Below are 17,168 nucleotides of genomic sequence, written 5' to 3'. Positions count from 1 at the left end.
AAGAGGAAACAGATTTAAGATAATTGGCAAAAAAACAAGGGGGGGAGATGAGGAGTTATTACACAGCGAGTTGTTATGATCTGGACTGCACAGCCTGAAAGGGTGGTGGAAGCAGATTCAGTAGTAACTTTCAAATGATAATTTGATATATACTTGAAAAGTAAAAATTTGTAGGGCTATGGGGAAAGAGCAGGGGAGTGGGATTAATTGGATAGCTCTTTCACAAAAGCTAGCACAGGCACGATGGGCTGAATGGCCTCCTTCTATGCTGTAAGATTCTGAGATCTGCTCCATCACCAGGACTGGCTAATTCCACCTCCGTACCTCTGACTGTCCCTGCCTCAGCTCATCTATCCATGCCTTTGTTACCTCTAGACTTTACTGTTCCAATGCTCTTCTGGCCGGCCACCCATCTTCCACCCTACATAAATTTGAGGTCATCCAAAATTCTGCTGCCTGTATCCTAACTCGCACCAAGTTCCGTTCACCTATCACCCCTGTGCTCGCTGACCTACATTGGCTCCCGGTCCGGCAACGCCTCCATTTTAAAATGTTCATGCTTGTTTTCAAATCTCTCCATGGCCTCGCCCACTCCCTATCTCAGCCTCCTCCAGCCCTACAAGCCTCCGAGATCGCTGCACTCCTCCGATTCTCTTGCGCATCTTCGATTTTAATCACTCCACACTGGACCCCTAGCCCCTAAGCTCTGTAATTCTCTCCCTAAACCTCTCCGCTTCTCCCCCTTTAAGATGCTCCTTAAACCTACCTCTTCTGTCCTAAAATCCCCTTATGTGGCCCGGTGTCAAATTTTGTTTGATAATCACTCCTGTGACGTGCCTTGGGATGTTTTACTACGTTAAACGCGCTATATAAATGCAAGTTGTTGTTGATTTATTCAAACAATTGGATCTCTAATTTTCAGCCTACAAATGTGTGATGTTTTATGTTTGATGCCCTGAGGTCTAATATCCTGAAGTGTGACACTGAGGTGAGAAAGCTCTAAGGCCACACTTCCATGTGTTATGCTTTTGAAAGGCACGATGTGGCGGATGCATGCTAAATTTAAAATGTTTAATTTTCTAGATTGTCAACTTTGCAGACAATAGCTATGTGACCGGTGGAGGTGAAATTGATGCCATACAGCGGGATCTGAACAAGTTAATTGGATGATCTAAGGAATGGCAGATGGCATTCCATTACTCCTTGTTTCACTTGGCACAGAAAAGTACAAGGCAGCGCACACGGGCACAGCAAACACAGAAAATGTGAACGCATATGAATTTGAAATTGGTAAAAATACAATCCCAGAGGGATGCATTAACAAGTCTGATGTGCCTCAATAATTCCGAGACTCGATGTTAGCGAAACAAAACAAGGCTTTTATTAACTTAGAAGGTAACACGTAGTGGAGAGAGGTATCTTCCATCCGGAGGGCTGCAGTACTGGATATGAGGCCAGACTGAGCTTGCTTACATAGGGGCCAGGTATGGGCGGAGCCCTACACACAACACATTCCAATATACAATACAATGGTGAGGAAACGGAACTGGGGGAAGGGAAATGAAACTGAAAGCGACCACAGTCACAGGCAGTGATGAATGGAATATTTCATCACAAAGTCTTTCATTCTTTCTTGAATGTGTTCGTACGTAATCCCTTTGCTGTTTTAACAGGGTTGTTGCCCTGCTTATTTTAAAAGGGTTATGCCTCTGTTGCAATTTAACATAGCTGTGTTAATAGTCACACAGAGTAATAATCAGGATCCAAGAGTGCAATTTTGAACACCTTACTTAAAATGACATTGCAAAGGGTGTTGAGCAGAGCGGCGAGGATAATTCCAAAACTCAAAACTTTAAAGTGCAAGAATAGGCTGATTCAATTAAAATGCTCGTCACTGAAGAAAATTGGGTAATTGAACACGAGATGAGGATGAGAAACTATAGTTATGAGGCGAGACTTCAGATCCTGAGACTCTTTCTGCTGGAGAAGAAAAGGCTGAGGATATCTAATGATGGCGTTTAAGATTAGGAAGGGTTTTCATAGGATGAATAGCAAAAAAAAATGACTTCCTCTGGTTGAAGAGTCCGTGCTAATCAGTTTAAGATTGCCACTAAGAGAATGAGGAGAAAGGTCAGCAGAGTTTTCTTGATGCAGAGGTTTTTTAGAGCATGGAATGCTTTGCTGCAGGGAGTAGTTGAAGCAGAGCCCATTGCATTCGTTACGGGAAGAGTAGATAACTATTTGAAGCAGAAGAAGACGAAGGAGCAGGGATGTAGGATTAATTTTGGATTTCTGTAGCAAAGAGCCAGCACAGACACAATGGGGTAAATTTGAACTTTTAGAGGATCTGCCCTCCGTTTTACACCTCCGCCCGATTTTCCTTTCCATTCATTTCGGCTCGTTTCCCGCCTGCTGGTGAAGGACAATCGGGCGAGGATAAAACGGAGGGCCGATCTGCCGCCACTCGTTTTCTGCCCATCGGTGTATTAAAATCTGCCCCAATGGGTTGAATGCAATGTTCCCTGTAAGTGCTCCAGGGATCCCGCGCAGCCGGCTTTTCATTGTAAAAGCCGCGCATGCGCGGTATTCTGAAAGGGCCGCACAGGGCCAAAATAAATTATAAACAGGGAACATTGGTTGACTGGTCTCCTTCTGTGCTGTAAACCTCTGTGGTCTATTTGTGGTAGAATTACCACCTCCCCACTGATATTTAAAAAAAAATTCATTCATGGGATGTGGGCGTCGCTGGCAAGACCAGCATTTATTGCCCATCCCTAGTTGCCCTCAAGAAGGTGGTGGAGAGCCGCCTTCTTGAACCGCTGCAGTCCGTGTGGTGAAGGTACTCCCACAGTGCTGGTGGGAGGGAGTTCCAGGATTTTGACCCAGCGATGATGAAGGAACGGCCGATATATTTCCAAGTCGGGATGGTGTGTGACTTGCAGGTGGTGGTGTTCCCCTGCGCCTGCTGCCCTTGTCCTACTAGGTGGTAGAGGTCGTGGGTGTGGGAGGTGCTGTCGAAGCTGTCTATGTTTGTTTATAATTAGTGGATGATAAATCACCATGCTGGTGATGCAATTATCTTCCCGCTGTGCTAAACATATTTTCCTTACCTGTGAAGCAGTGCTGTTTTTTATTTCTATAACAATATTACAGTATCTGCAAAAAGATTGCATAATCAGACTGAAGGCATATCACCAATGTGGAAAACCGGTACGGCAGATAAAGTTTCCATTACCATTGAGCGCTTGCTACAAAATCCAAGCTGTATGCAAAATAGTGGCTGTATTTTGCCTACACAAAACAATGACTATACTTCAACTCATTGTACGTAAGGCACCAAGCTGAGGTGGAACCATTTCTGATTTATTTCTCCTTCCCTGGCCTAGAGACACTGAGGCCTATTGCAGCACCCTCCGTGCCATAATGCCTGACCTCAGCTCATTCAGCACAGACCACCCAGCCTTGCAGACCAGATAAAGAGTCATAACGGCACAGAAGGAGGCCATTCAGCACATCGAGTCCGTGCCAGCTCTCTGTAGAGCAATCCAGTCAGTCCCATTCCCCCGCTCTATCCCCGTAGCCCTGCAAGTTTATTTCCCTCAAGTGCCTATCCAGTCTCACCTTGAAAATATTGAGGGGTCGATTTTCCTGGAGCCGTCAGGCGGGGTTTCGGGCGTGTGGGGGGGGGGGGGGAAATCCCGAATTTGGGGGTCCTGACACCATCCCGCCCAAAACTCCACCCCACGCAAGTTTATGGGGCGGCGGGTACTCGCCCCGCACTGGGACCCGCCGAAACCAGGCGGGAAGGGATTAGTGCCAATTAACTGCCTGTTAACAGATAGTTAACAGGCAGTTTTTAGCCTAATCCCTATTTTGTGGGGTTTCGTGTGGGATTCCCGACAGCTCCAAACCACGCCAGGTTAGAGCAGGCGGGCCGTCGGGTTGAAGGGGTCGCGATGTCGGTGCTCAGGTGAGCGATGAGTGCAAAGGTAAGTGTGTTTGGTGTGTCTAAAGTGTGTAAAGAACTTTTACTTAACAGCCTTTCTTCCTGTAGGCGTCGGGAGTCCATCACTCAGCCGGCACTTAAAGCTGAACGGCTGCGATCTGTGAAAAGTGACAGCCTTCAGCTTTGAGTGCTGCTGAGAGTTCTAACTGAGTCTGTGCAGAAGGGCTCAGGTTAGAACTCAGACTGTCAGTGTTTGGCAGCTTCAAACAGCTGTGAAACACTGATATTTCATCTGTCAAGAACTCTTGACAGATGAAATTGCAGTTTGTGACGTCACCTGTTGCCGGGTGGCCCTTAACGGGCTCAACAAGGTCAATCAAGGGAAAATCGCGCGGATTGGCCGGACGTCGAAGTAGGCGGGTCTAAAACCCGAAAGTTGTAGTCCCACCTTCTTCGTGACCGCTTCGGGAAAATCGACCCCTGAGTGTCTCCGCTTCCACCACTTCCGTCGGCAGCAAATTTCAGGTCACCACCACTCGCTGCGTAAAAAAAGTTTAGGTAGGTGCCAAAGTCAATTCCTGGCCTGATTAATCACTCCTGCCCTCCACCTTATCACAGACCTTTCCCTTTTTTCTTTCCTCCCCTCCCACCCCCAGCTCTGTACTTGCTTAAAAACTGTTAAAGCTTTAACATCTTCCAATTCTGATGAAAAGGTCATCAACGTGAAATGTTAACTCTGTTCCTCTCTCTCCACAGATGCTGCCTGACCTGCTGTGAGTTTTCCAGCATTCTCTGGTTTTTCTTTTAGCTTTCCAGCATCCGCAGTATTTTTCTTATTTCTTCTAATTTGGTGCTAGTTTGCTCCTCCCTGCAGACGGCTATAATAATCATCATCTTCTTTCGTATGGTAGTAGCAAAGCAAATGAAATGTCAATATCTAAGTCAGATATCCAGGCCAAAGCTTCCGGTGTAACAGCGTGGATATCTTATAGGCTGCCTGTGAATTTCCTCTGAGGGCAGTGCTCAATGATGTGCTCCAGGGTCTGATTAGGAGCTCCACAGTTGCATGATGGGGATGCTTTAATCTTCCATCTATGGAGAAGGCGGCAGCATCTACCATGACCGGTTCTGAGGTGGTTGCTGGTTGTCCACTGTTTACGAGGAAGGTTGGATCCTGCAGGTTGTACTGTGGAGTCCACTATAAGGAATCTATTCCGTATGTCAGTTCTTCCAAGCATTTTGCCATCTGTCATCAAGGCTGAGGGGAGATCACTGAAGGGCTTCAGCGACAGTCCAAAATGGCCTCCTAGATTTGAGACGGGTTGGTGGTAGGTTGTTCAAGTCGGCCTGGATCGTGTCTTTGCTGGTGTCACGGTTGTATTCTCTGGAGACTGCATATTCGCGGCGTAGGTGTGGTGGTGCGATGTTTGCAAGCATGGGCAGCCAAGGTGTTGGTGTCGATAAAAGCGTACCGGTGATGATTCTCATAGTAGAATTCAGCTGGACATCAATGGACATGCGGACTTGATAGCCACGCCGGAGAGCAGTACTCCGCTGTAGAGTACACCAGGGCGAGTGCTGCCGTACGGAGGGTTTGAGCCTCTGCTCCCCATGTGGATCCAGCGAGGTTCTGGATCAAGTTGACCCTACTCTTTAGTTTCTTCCCAAGAGATGTTGTCTATATGACGAGGTGCGATCAAGCATGATGGCTATAATTGGAGTACCTGTAATGTTTCTATTGGTTGCTATTCAAGTCTATAGCGATTTTCATCTAAATCCATAATAAGAGGATTAACTAGAATCAAAATCAGTCCTCAGTGTATGAAGAAAGTTCTTTCTTAACCAGATATTTATCCTTTTTTTTTAAAAAGGGGTCAACCCACATAACATTAACTGCCTCTATTCCAAATACCCACTACTCGGAGAGTGACAAAAAATCCTTAATTTCTGCTATCACTCAAGCCCTGTTAATTTTGTATGGATAAATACTTGAAGGGGAAACATTTGTAGGGCTGTGGAGAACAGGCAGGGGAGTGGGCCTAATTGGATAGTTCTTTCAAAGAGCCAGCACAGCCACGATGGGCCGAATGGCCGTCTCCTGTGCTGTATCATTCTACGATTCAATGTCTTCTAATTCCTACGAATATAGTCTAAATGCATGTACATTATCCGTGCTTGTCAGCGTTTTTAAAGAGCTGGTTCAGATCCCCTGTCAAATGGTGCATGACAAGTGCACTCAAGATGAATTGCAAATAGGGACATTATTCCTGCTACCTACCCATTTGAATTGTATTTTAACAGGTCCAGGGAGAGGGAGATGCAGAGACAGTTTGCCATCATTAGCAACTCAACAAAAGGCAAGAATAAAGATTCTGAATATGCAGTTTATTAATAGTATGCACCTCCTGTCTTGCTAGCAGGAGACGGAAGACTGCAGATCAGAGAGTCAGTGAACATCAGAGGCATAAATATATTATTTCCATTAACAACAAAAGTGGTCTCGGCAGAGAACATTTAACTATAAAAGACAGCGATCACAAACTGAGCTATGATGATGAGAAAACCAATGGCATCTGAGTGGTTCACACAGTTTTTTGTGCTGAATAGAACAGTGGAAGATGTAAAAACTCAGCCCTCCACTGAAGATATCAATGGTTAATACATATTTAATGCTTTTGGCTAGAAAGAGTTATCAAGCTGTTGAATTTCTGTGTTGTTGACATTTTCTCATCCTGCACTTAATGGCTTCTCTTCCTCTCCTGAAGATGGTGACTCATTCCAAAGGCACTGGCTGGCCATAAGTCCCTCGGCCGAGTGGGCAATTTTCCACAAATGTGTGTGAGTACCAGCTATTCAACTATGGAAGGAACCAAGCTGAACTAGAAAGAAAGAACTTGCATTTCTATAGCGCCTCTCGCATCCTCAGGACGTCCCAAAGCGCCTTACAGCCAATGAAACACTTTCAATGTGTATTCACTGTTGTAAAGTAGGAAACGCAGCAGGTAATTAAAAAAAATTTTTTTTAATTCATTAATGGGATGTGGGCGTCACTGGCTAGGCCTGCATTTAGTGCCCATCCCTAATTGCCCTTGAGAAGATGGTGGTGAACTGCCGCCTTGAACCGCTGCAGTCCATATGGTGTAGGTACACCCACAGTGCTGTTAGGAAGGGAGTTCCAGGATTTTGGCCCAGCAACAGTGAAGGAACGGCGATACAGGTCCAAGTCAGGATGGTGTGTAGCTTGGAGGGGAACTTGTAGGTGGTGATGTTCCCATGCGTACAGCAAGCTCCCACAAAGTGACAAATGACCTGATAATCTTTCAGTGATGTTGGTTGAGGGATAAATATTGGCCAAGACACCAGGGAGAACCCTCCTGCTCTTCTTAGATTCCATGGGACGATTTCATTTACGTTCACCTGAGGGGGGTGCAGACAGGGCCTCGGTTTAATATCTCATCCGAAAGACCGCATCTCTGCAGCGCTCCCTCACTATTGCACTGAAGTTTCAGCCTAGATTACGTGCTCAGGTTGCTGGAGTGGGACTGGAACCCACAACCTTCTGACGAGAGTGCTACCCACTGAGCCACAGCTGAGACCTACGGAGGCTGCACCTCAGGAGGTGGAGCCTTTGCTGATTTCTTTCTCCTTTCCTAGCCTAGGGACGTTGAGTCCTAATTGTAGCACCCTCCGCTGCCACACTGCCTTACCTCAGCTAACTCAGCACAGATCTTTCAGACCATGAAGGTCCCAGGCTGAATCTCCTGGTTTGTGCTGAGATAGCTAGGGGCTGGGTCAGTTCTGGTCAACAGTTTGGTGCTAGTTTGCTCATCCCTGCAGCGTGGTGTAATTGGAGCACCCAGTACACTAATATTTCTATTGGCTGCCATTCAAATCTATGACAACAGCAGCTTTCTTTTATATCGTGCCTTTAAATCAGTAAAACGTCCCAAGGCACTTCATAGGAATGTTATCAAATAAAATTGAACACCGAGCCACATAAGGAGATATTAGGACAGAAAAGAGGTAGGTTTAAGGAGCGTCTTAAAGGAGGAGCTAGAGGTAGAGAAGTGGAGAGGTTTAGGGAGGGAATTCTAGAGCTTTGGGCCGAGGCAGCTGACGGCTCAGCCACCAATGGTGGAGCGATTAAAATCGGGGATGCACAAGAGGCTAGCATTGGAGGAGCGCAGAGATCTCAGAGGATTGTAGGGCTGGAGGAGATTACAGAGATGGGGAGGGGCGAGGCCATGGAGGGATTTGAAAACAAGGATGAGAATTTTCAAATTTGATTTGTTGCCGGATCGGAAGCCAATGTAGGTCAGCGAGCACAGGGGTGATGGGCGAACGGGACTTGGTGCGAGTTAGGACACGGGCAGCAGAGTTTTGAATGAGCTCAAGTTTATGTTGGGTGGAAGATGGGAGACCGGCCAGGAGTGCGTTGGAATAGTCGAGTCTAGAGGTAACAAAGACATGGATGAGGGTTTCAGCAGCAGATGAGCTGAGGCGGGGCGGACGGGCGATGTTACGGAGGTGGAAGTAGGCGGTCTTGGTGATGGAGCAGATATGTGGTCGGAAGCTCGTCTCGCAGTGAAATACGACACCAAGGTTGCAAATAGTTTGGTTTAGCCTCAAGACAGTTGCCAGGGCAAGGGATGGAGTCGGTGGCTAGGGAACGGAGTTTGTGGTGTGGACCGAAGAGCAGTCATCTAAAGCCATAATAAGAGTATTGTTTCGAATTAAAGCCAGTCCTCGGTGCATGATTTATATTACTGGATTTGTCTCTCTACAAAGCTCTGTTATGAAAATGGGGTCAGCTTGTAGGTGAATGGATCCCAGTAGCTGCACTTCTATGCAGGCTGATGTTCTGTCTATTTTTATAGGAATATCTCATTTGAAGAAGTGCGTGAAAGACCATTTGAAGGGAGGTTTCCACTCATTTCTTGAAGGAAAAGTGAGTGTGAATGAAAAAAGAAGTCTATTAGGGAGAAAGTAAGAGAATATTTGTTTAAAAGAACAGTGAATGAGAGCAGGTGTACGACTGAATATGTGAGGGAAAGCAAGAGTGAGGCAGGCCAGTGATAAAGAAGTAAGAGGGGGCTCGAAAATACGTGTGTGTGAGGCAAGAGAGTGTTTTTATTAAAGACCTAAGGGGAAGGGTCAAGGCCTGCAGCTCATGTCGAAAAACTTTTGCTAAGGTCAATCAGGAAGTAGCAATCTGGTGACACCAAGCTAGGGTTTTAAAAGCTTTCACATTGCAAGAAGGAGGAGAGTCTGAGGGAGGAAAGAAGTTTTGAGATCCTGGGCAAGACTGAGTGAGCCTGGAAAATAGCACGACAACTCTTGATTTGAGCACAGGGAGGGAGAAATGAAGAATCCCTGATTTCCTTCACCCCAGCATTGGCGGCTGTGCCTTCAGCGATCTAAGCTCTGGAATTCCCTCCCTAAGCACCTCTGCCCCTCTCTCCTTTTTAAGATGCTCTGTAGACCCTCATAGACAGGTTGACTGAGGGGCAAATGGAATACAGTGTTGGGAAGTGTGAAGTTATCCACTTTGGTAGGAAAAACAAAAAAGCAGAATATTTTTTTGAATGGTGAGAGACTGGGAAATGTTTGTATTCAGAAGGACCGGGGTGTCCTTGTACATGAAACACAGGAAGTTTATATGCAGGTACAGCAAGCAATTAGGAAAGCAAATGGTATGTTAGCTTTTGTTGCAAAGGAGTTAGAGTAGAAGAGTAAAGGGGGTCAAAGTTCGTTTGCTTTGCACTAAGGGCACTAACTGGGTGCAAAGCAACTAGCGCCCGGGCACAGCGCCGCTATCGTCTCCAATGAAATTCAGCGGGAGGTTAGTGGCAGTGGTAACTGGTAGCGCAATGACATCATCGCCGTGCGCACTGCCCCGCTCGCGCCCTGGCTGTGAACTTCAGTGGTGCCCCTTGATTCAGGGGCGTACGTGCAGCTGGGGAGGCAATAATTAAAGGGGAGGTGCCAGGCAGCCCCTGTTGCCATCCCCGGCCTCCTCTGCAGCAGCCCCCCCCAGCTGGGTGACGGCTGCGCTCCATCAGCTCGGCACTTCTATTGCGTGCCGGGCTCTTTTGTCGGCATCCTGATCTGCAGCGGCATGTAGAACTGCGATATTCCCTGGTAGCGCCCCAAGAGGGAGGGGGAGCGCTTCCAGTAGCACCCCACCTCCCTCTTTGGGCGCTACCAGTGAATTTCGGGTGCTAACTTTTTAAGGGTGCTAAAAGTAGCGCCCCGTGAAGTTAGTGTCCCAAAAGGGGCGCGACCGAATTTTTGCCCCAAGAAGCATTACTACCTGTACAATTATACAGGGCATTGGTGAGACCATACCTGGAGTAATGTGTACAGTTCTGTTCTCCTTACCTAAGGAAAGACATACTTGCCTTAGAGGGAGTGGAACGAAGGTTCACTAGACTGGTTCCTGGGATGAGGGGGATTGCCCTATGAGGAGAGATTGAGTAGACTAGGCCTATATTCCCTAGAGTTTAGAAGAATGAGAGGTGATCTCATTGAAACATACAACATTCTTAAGGGGCTTGACAGGGTTAATGCTGAGAAAATGTTTCCCCTGGCTGAGGAATCTAGAACACGGGGTCACAGTCTCAGAATAAGGGGTCGGCCATTTTGGACTGAGACGAGGAGAAATTTCTTCACTCAGAGGGTGGTGAATCTTTGGAATTCTCTACCCCAGAGGGCTGTGGATGCTCAGTCGTTGAGTATATTCAGGACAGAGGTTGACATTTTGGGGAATTAAGGGATATGGGGATAGTGTGGGAAGGTGGAGATGAGGTAGAAGATCAACCATGGTCTTGTTGAATGGCAGAGCAGGCTAGAAGGGCAAAAATGGCTGACTCCAGCTCCTATTTCTTATGTTCTTAAAACCTATCTCTTTGACCACGTTTTTGGTCACATCTCCTTATGAGGCTTGGTGTCAAATTTTGTCTGATAACGCACCCGTGAAGCGCCTTGGGACATATTGCTATGTCCAAGGCGCTAGATGAATGCAATACGTTGTTGTTGTAGAGCAGTTTTAGAGAAACGAGAGGAAAATGCAGAAGAAAAAGTAGGAGCGATTAAAATAGGATGAGAAGGGTTAGAATGGAAAGAGGTTCAGGGCTTCAGGCAAGCGAGGGAATAATTATCATGTAACTGTGGTGTATGTAACCTGTTCCACCTTAAGAGAACTTAAGCCTGTTCCACCTTAAGAGATGTACTACTTTCTCTGGCTGCTGTATACGTAATACCGGTGGTGACCACCGGTGTATATAAGTACTGTGTAGTGATATTGTATTTAGTATAGTCCTGACCTCCAACTAGTAAAGACCTGTTGAACTTTATTCTTGTAGTCTGTGTCAGTAATTAATCTTAATACAACTGGAACACACAGACTTAACAGTAACAATGCAAGTTAGTGTAATATGTGGAATTCTCTACCACAGAAGGCAGTAGAGGCCAATTCATTAAATATATTCAAGAAGGAGTTGGATATATTTCTTAAGGCTAAAGGGATCAAGGGGTATGGGGAGAAAGCAGGGACCGGGTACTGAATTTGGATGATCAGCCATGATCTCATTGAATGGCGGAGCAGTCTCGAGGGGCCGAATGGCCTACTCCTGCTCCTATCTTCTATGTTTCTATGTAATATAGGCCTCGTTTCTGTCTATGATAATGTTTCAGAAATAACAGCAGGGATAGGAGCAACCCATTTTATCCCCACTGACACAAATGGAGTAAAGTTTGTTGACCGTTTGGATGTTCTCTGCCTTGCCCTGGTAGGCCCTTTGGACCTCTCGGAGCTCCGAATTGCTGTCACCAGCATAAAAGGGAAAGTCGAAATAATGGCTGCAGCTTTACTTTCACTTTTACTGCCAGAGTAAATTTTACATAAGCCCCTGGAGTTACACCACACCCAGGTACCAACAGAATGAAAATCCAGACCCGGGTATTTGTATTTGCTAGAAAAACGTTTGTTGTGACACTGTAAGTTGCATACAGCGAAATGAATCTAATTTTAGTACAAGGCAACATTGGAAATATTTCAGATTTCAAAGGCGCTGCCAGTGATTGTAATCTGTGTGAATACGTTTACATAAAATTTACATAACAGAAACAGGCCAATTCAGCCCAACTGGTCTGTGCCGGTGTTTATGCTCCACACGAGCCTCCTCCCACCCCTCTTCATCTCACCCTATCTCCATATCCTTCTTTCTTTACTCCCTCAGATTCTTATCTAGCTTCCCCTTAAAAGCATCACCTCAACTACTCCATGTGGTAGCAATTATCATATTCTAACCACGATCTGGGTGAAGAAGTTTCTCCTGAATTCCTTCTTGGGTTTATTGGTGACTATCTTGTATTCATGGCTCCTAGTTTGGACACCCCCCACAAGTGGAAAAATTCGGTTGCTTTGCGCAAAGCAACTAGCGCCCAGGCGCGGCACCGCCAACACCTCCTGCAAAATTCAGTGGGAGGTTAGCGGTGGCGGTAACCGCTAGCGCCCCACGGCGCAGCGCCGTCGGCAATTATGTCATTGCCGTGCGCAGCGCCCCGGCCGCGATCTTCAGTAGCGCCCCCTGACTTACCGCCAGACGCTGTGTTCGACGGGGTCAGTGGGGTGTACCTGCGGCCGGGACGGCGCTAATTGAAGGCGAGGTGCCGGGCGGCCATTTTTGTTGCCGGCCGCCTGCCAGCACCTGCCCCCGTTGCCGTCCCTGGCCTCCTCTTCAGCCCCACCCCCGCGGCGTGCCGGCTGTGCTCCGTGAGCCCGGCACTTCTCGAGTGCCGGGCTCTTTTGCCGGCACTCCGATCCCTGGTGGCCCAGCTGGGCCCCGGGTCGCGCTGCGCAAGGTCCCCTCCCCTTTAAGAAGGGGAGGAAGGCCTGCAGTACCGTGGCGCGACGTGCCGCAGAGCGTGGCGCTGCAGCACATAGCGCCGCGATATTCCCTCGCAGTGCCCCAAGAGGGAGGCGGGGCACTTCCAGTAGCACCCTGCTTCCCTCTTGGGGTGCTACCAATTAATTTCAGCCGCAGGGGTACTAACTTTTTCGGGGTGCCAAAGGTAGCGAAGTTAGCACCCCAAAGGGGGCGTGACTCAATTTCTCTCCCTTGTTCTTTACATAGAAACATAGAAGATAGGAGCAGGAGTAGGCCATTCGGCCCCTCGAGCCTGTTCCGCCATTTAATGAGATCATGGCTGATCATCCAAATTCAGTACCCTGTCCCTGCTTTCTCCCCATATCCCTTTAGCCTTAAGAAATATATCTAACTCCTTCTTGAATATATTTAATATAAGTTGGCCTCAACTGCCTTCTGTGGTTCACCACTCTCTCTGGGTGAAGAAATTCCTCCTCATCTCAGTCCTAAATGGCTTACCCCTTATCCTTAGACTGTGACCCCTGGTTCTGGACTCCCCCGCCATCGGGAACATCCTTCCTGCATCTAGTCTGTCTAATCCTGTTAGAATTTTATAAGTTTCAATGAGATTCCCTCTCATTCTTCTAAACTCTAGCGAATATAAGCCTAATCGACCCAATCTCTCTTCATACGTCATTCCTGCCATCCCAGGTATCAGTCTGGTGAATCTTCACTGCACTCCCTCCATAGCAAGAACATCCCTCCTCAGATCTACCCTATCAGATCCCTTCATAATTTTAAAGACCTCTATTAGGTCACCCCTCAGTCTTCTCTTTTCTAGAGAAAAGAGCCTCTGCCTGTTCAGTCTATAAGGACCTGTAGTGACTTCCTTTGAAATTATATCCTGCACTATGGAGGAATTGAGACAGCAAAACAATCTCCCGTGGCTGGGATTTTTGCTCAGCACTTAGTTGCAATCCGATCACATAAATCATTAAAAAAAAAGTTATCAACAGGCACAAATCACGTCACTATGGTTATGAGAGACAGGGAATACAGACAAATGCCAGTTGTTACTTATAGAAGGATGAAATAAATCATTTCCTGAAGCAAACCTCAGCTGCAATATTTCATTTCCTGACTGTAACTTATTTCCAGCGTTTAAAAATAAATGCAAGGGCTTGGCGTGAGAGTCCTGACGTGGAAAATCCGTTTGTAATACACAAATTTTTCAATGCATAGCAATAATGGCAAGCAGGAACTTAATCAGCGCATTTACTTGGCTCCCATTTACCTCTATAAATATCATGGCGCAAACTCCCCTCCTTCCTCCTAGGTTATTTTAAACAACAGAAAATGCTGTAAAACACTCAGCAGGTCAGGCAGCATCGAGGAGAGAGAGAAACAGAGTCAGCGTTTCGGGTCGAGGACCCTTCGTCAGAACTGGAAAAGGTTAGAGAAGAGAGATTTTTAAACAAGGGCAGGGAGGAGGGCCACAAACACTGCTTCCAGGTGAAACAGCGATTTACTTGTACTTCTTGCAATCTAGTATACTGTATTCGCTGCTCACGATGTGGTCTCCTCTACACTAGAGAGACCAAGTGCAGATTGGGTGACCGCTTTGCGGAACACCTCCGTTCAGTCCGCAAGCGTGACCCCGAGCTTCCGGTCGCCTGTCGCTTTAATTCTCCGCTCCACTCCCACTCTGAGCTCTCCGTCCTCGGCCTCTTGCACTGTTCCAACGAAGCTCAACGTAAGCTCAAGGAACAGCACCTCATCTTTCGATTCGGCACTTTACAGCCTTCTGGACTCAACATCGAGTTCAACAATTTCAGTCTATAACCTCGGCTCCTATATTTTATTATTTTTTTTCTCCTTGTTTTCTCACATGGTAGCTGTTGATGATTCTGCCATCGCCATTCACACCTCATCTAGTGTCAACTTTTGTTTCTTGTCCCATTACCTCTCTTTTTGCCTTGCACCATCATCCCTTTTGTCAGTCAATCTCTCTTGCCTTCCGGCCTATCACAGACCTTCCCTTCGTTCTTTCCTCCCCTCCTCCCTGCCCCTGTTATTTCTCTAACCTTTTCCGGTTCTGACGCAGGGTCCTCGACCCGAAACGTTGGCTCTGTTTCTCTCTCTCCTCGATGCTGCCTGACCTGCTGAGTCTTTCCAGCAGTTTCTGTTGTTATTTCAGCTTTCCAGCATCTGCAGTATTTTGCTATTGTATTTTAAATATCCCTTTTGTTCTGGTTTGAATGCTGGTGGCAGAAATGATAACTTTAGTTTTCTTCCAGTGGTGTCACAGCAAATGTGAAATCTGTGGCAGGCCAAAATAAAAATTCTGCTCAAGCCCTCCCATAGATGAAGCTGTTTTTTAGGGAACATACATATAGATCCTCCTTGTGTGTGTAAACTTTTATTTTCTGCCAATATTCTTCCTCCCCTGACTCTTTTTCCCGAAGGTGTTGGCTTCTTGCTCAGTTATATTTCCTTGGGTATTTGGGTCATCCCATGATAACTTGTGTAAGTGGCTTTTCTTCATGAGTAAGCTCCTTGCAGAGGGGATCAAAGCCAAGCCCAATCCTGTCCGCTCCTAGCACTCGTACTTCCAACAGGGAGGTCACCGACTAACAATCAGGAGTGCTAACTCTGGCTGATTTTATTACTAAGTCCAGTTGACTTGAATTGGCTCCCTCAAAATGGCCATCAGGTGACTGACCTGTGAGCAGTTTGTAATCGCTTCACATGACTTTTAAACCACATGATCTTTGCTTTCACATTTTATTGTTTGCTTTGCATAACCTGTTAAGAATTCAGACTGTGCTGCAGCTTGCGTTTGAACAGGATCAGATTGTAACACTGCATTGGTGGTTATTATGTCTCTTCAAGTAATGAACAAATTGGTCAAACTAATGAATATTTATTATATTTGTGAATGAAAACAATAACCTGCGAGGACGGAGATCACTGTGGTTTAAGACAGCCACGCGATTGCCCTGTGAAGTGATTGCAAGCTGCTTGAGTGTCACCCAATGGCCGTGGATAAGCAAGTGTCTCGTGCGCCATATGGAGGGAGATGGTTGTGGCACAGGTGCCACCTCTTTCACCCCCAGAATGGCAGGCCAGTGCTGGAAAATGATCTGACAAGGGCAGGCAAGGTTCGCTGTTACATGCACACCAACACACCTCTAAAATTAATAGCTGCTCAATTAACTCTTCACACTTCACTGTGGTTAATGGTGGGGGTGGGGGGGTCAATAACCTTAACAATACATATATTGGCAAATAACAACAGAAACCGCTGGAGAAACTCAGCAAGCCAGGGCAGCATCCATGGAGAGAGAAACAGAGTTAACGTTTCCAGTCGATGACCTTTCATCAGATGCTCCACGGATGCTGCCCTGGCCTGCTGAGTTTTTCCAGCGTTTTCTGGTTATTTCGGATTTCCAGCATCCGCAGTATTTTGCTAACATATATTGGCATATCTCCTAACAGCAATTACTTTCATGCAGAATTTTGATACCCCTTTCTGCAGCCCAAAATTAAAATTCTGCTCAAGCCCGCCCATAGATTAAGCTGTTTTTAAGGGAACATACATATGGATCCTCCTTGTGTGTGCAAACTTTTATTTTCTGCCAATATTCTCCCTCCCCCATTTTTTTCCCCCGAAGGTGTTGGCTCCTTGCTCAGTTATATTTCCTTGGGTACTTGGGCCATCCCTCACATAGCAACACACATGCTAACAAATGCCAGCCTTGACGGGAATTAAATTTTTTTTTCCAATTCATTCTCGGCGAGGCTGGCATTTATTGCCCATCCCTAGTTGCCCTCAGAAGGTATGGTTGGACATCCTTCTTGAAATGAATGGTTTGCTAGGGTAATTTAAAGGGCAGTTATGAGCAAATCTACATTGGTGTGGGACTGCAGTCACATATAGGCCAGGCTTTCTTCTCCAGTGAACCAGTTGGGTTTTGTGACAATTCACTGATACCAGCCTTTTCTTCAAATTCTCAAATAGCCAACATGGGATTTGCACTCGCGTTCTACTGGATGATTAGATCAGGCCTCTGGATTACTAGTCTGGTAACATAACCAATACACTACCGTTACACTCTAATATAGACTAAAGGCTCACACCAACTCAGTCCAGGCTCGAAAGCATTTTGGAAAGTAAAATACCAAAACAGGTTTGACATACATAATTTCTGCACTATGAATACTTATACCACACCTTAAACCAGTTCCAAAAAATGATAGCCTGTTTCTGACCTTCATCTTAAGAATAATCTACTGGAATTCAATAGGATCTCTGACAAGGGAGTGTATACCATACTCCACTCCTATAACAA

The 17,168-nt window shown here is 46.4% G+C and overlaps 1 long non-coding RNA gene across 1 annotated transcript in view; it reads left to right on the top strand.

The window, feature by feature from the left end:
• The window catches only part of LOC147124017 (uncharacterized), a 61,053-nt gene that overhangs the window by 26,449 nt on the left and 17,436 nt on the right, over window positions 1-17,168 (top strand). Inside the window, exon 2 of the long non-coding RNA XR_015075390.1 lies at window positions 6,712-6,948. This is a non-coding gene — a long non-coding RNA (uncharacterized LOC147124017). The remainder of the gene's footprint in view (window positions 1-6,711; window positions 6,949-17,168) is intronic.

Source organism: Somniosus microcephalus, chromosome 1 (genome assembly GCF_052327205.1).
Source record: "Somniosus microcephalus isolate GS21.2 chromosome 1, FLI_Smic_1.0, whole genome shotgun sequence".
Classification (NCBI taxonomy): Eukaryota; Metazoa; Chordata; class Chondrichthyes; order Squaliformes; family Somniosidae; genus Somniosus; species Somniosus microcephalus.
This window is presented reverse-complemented; position numbering and strand designations above follow the sequence as displayed.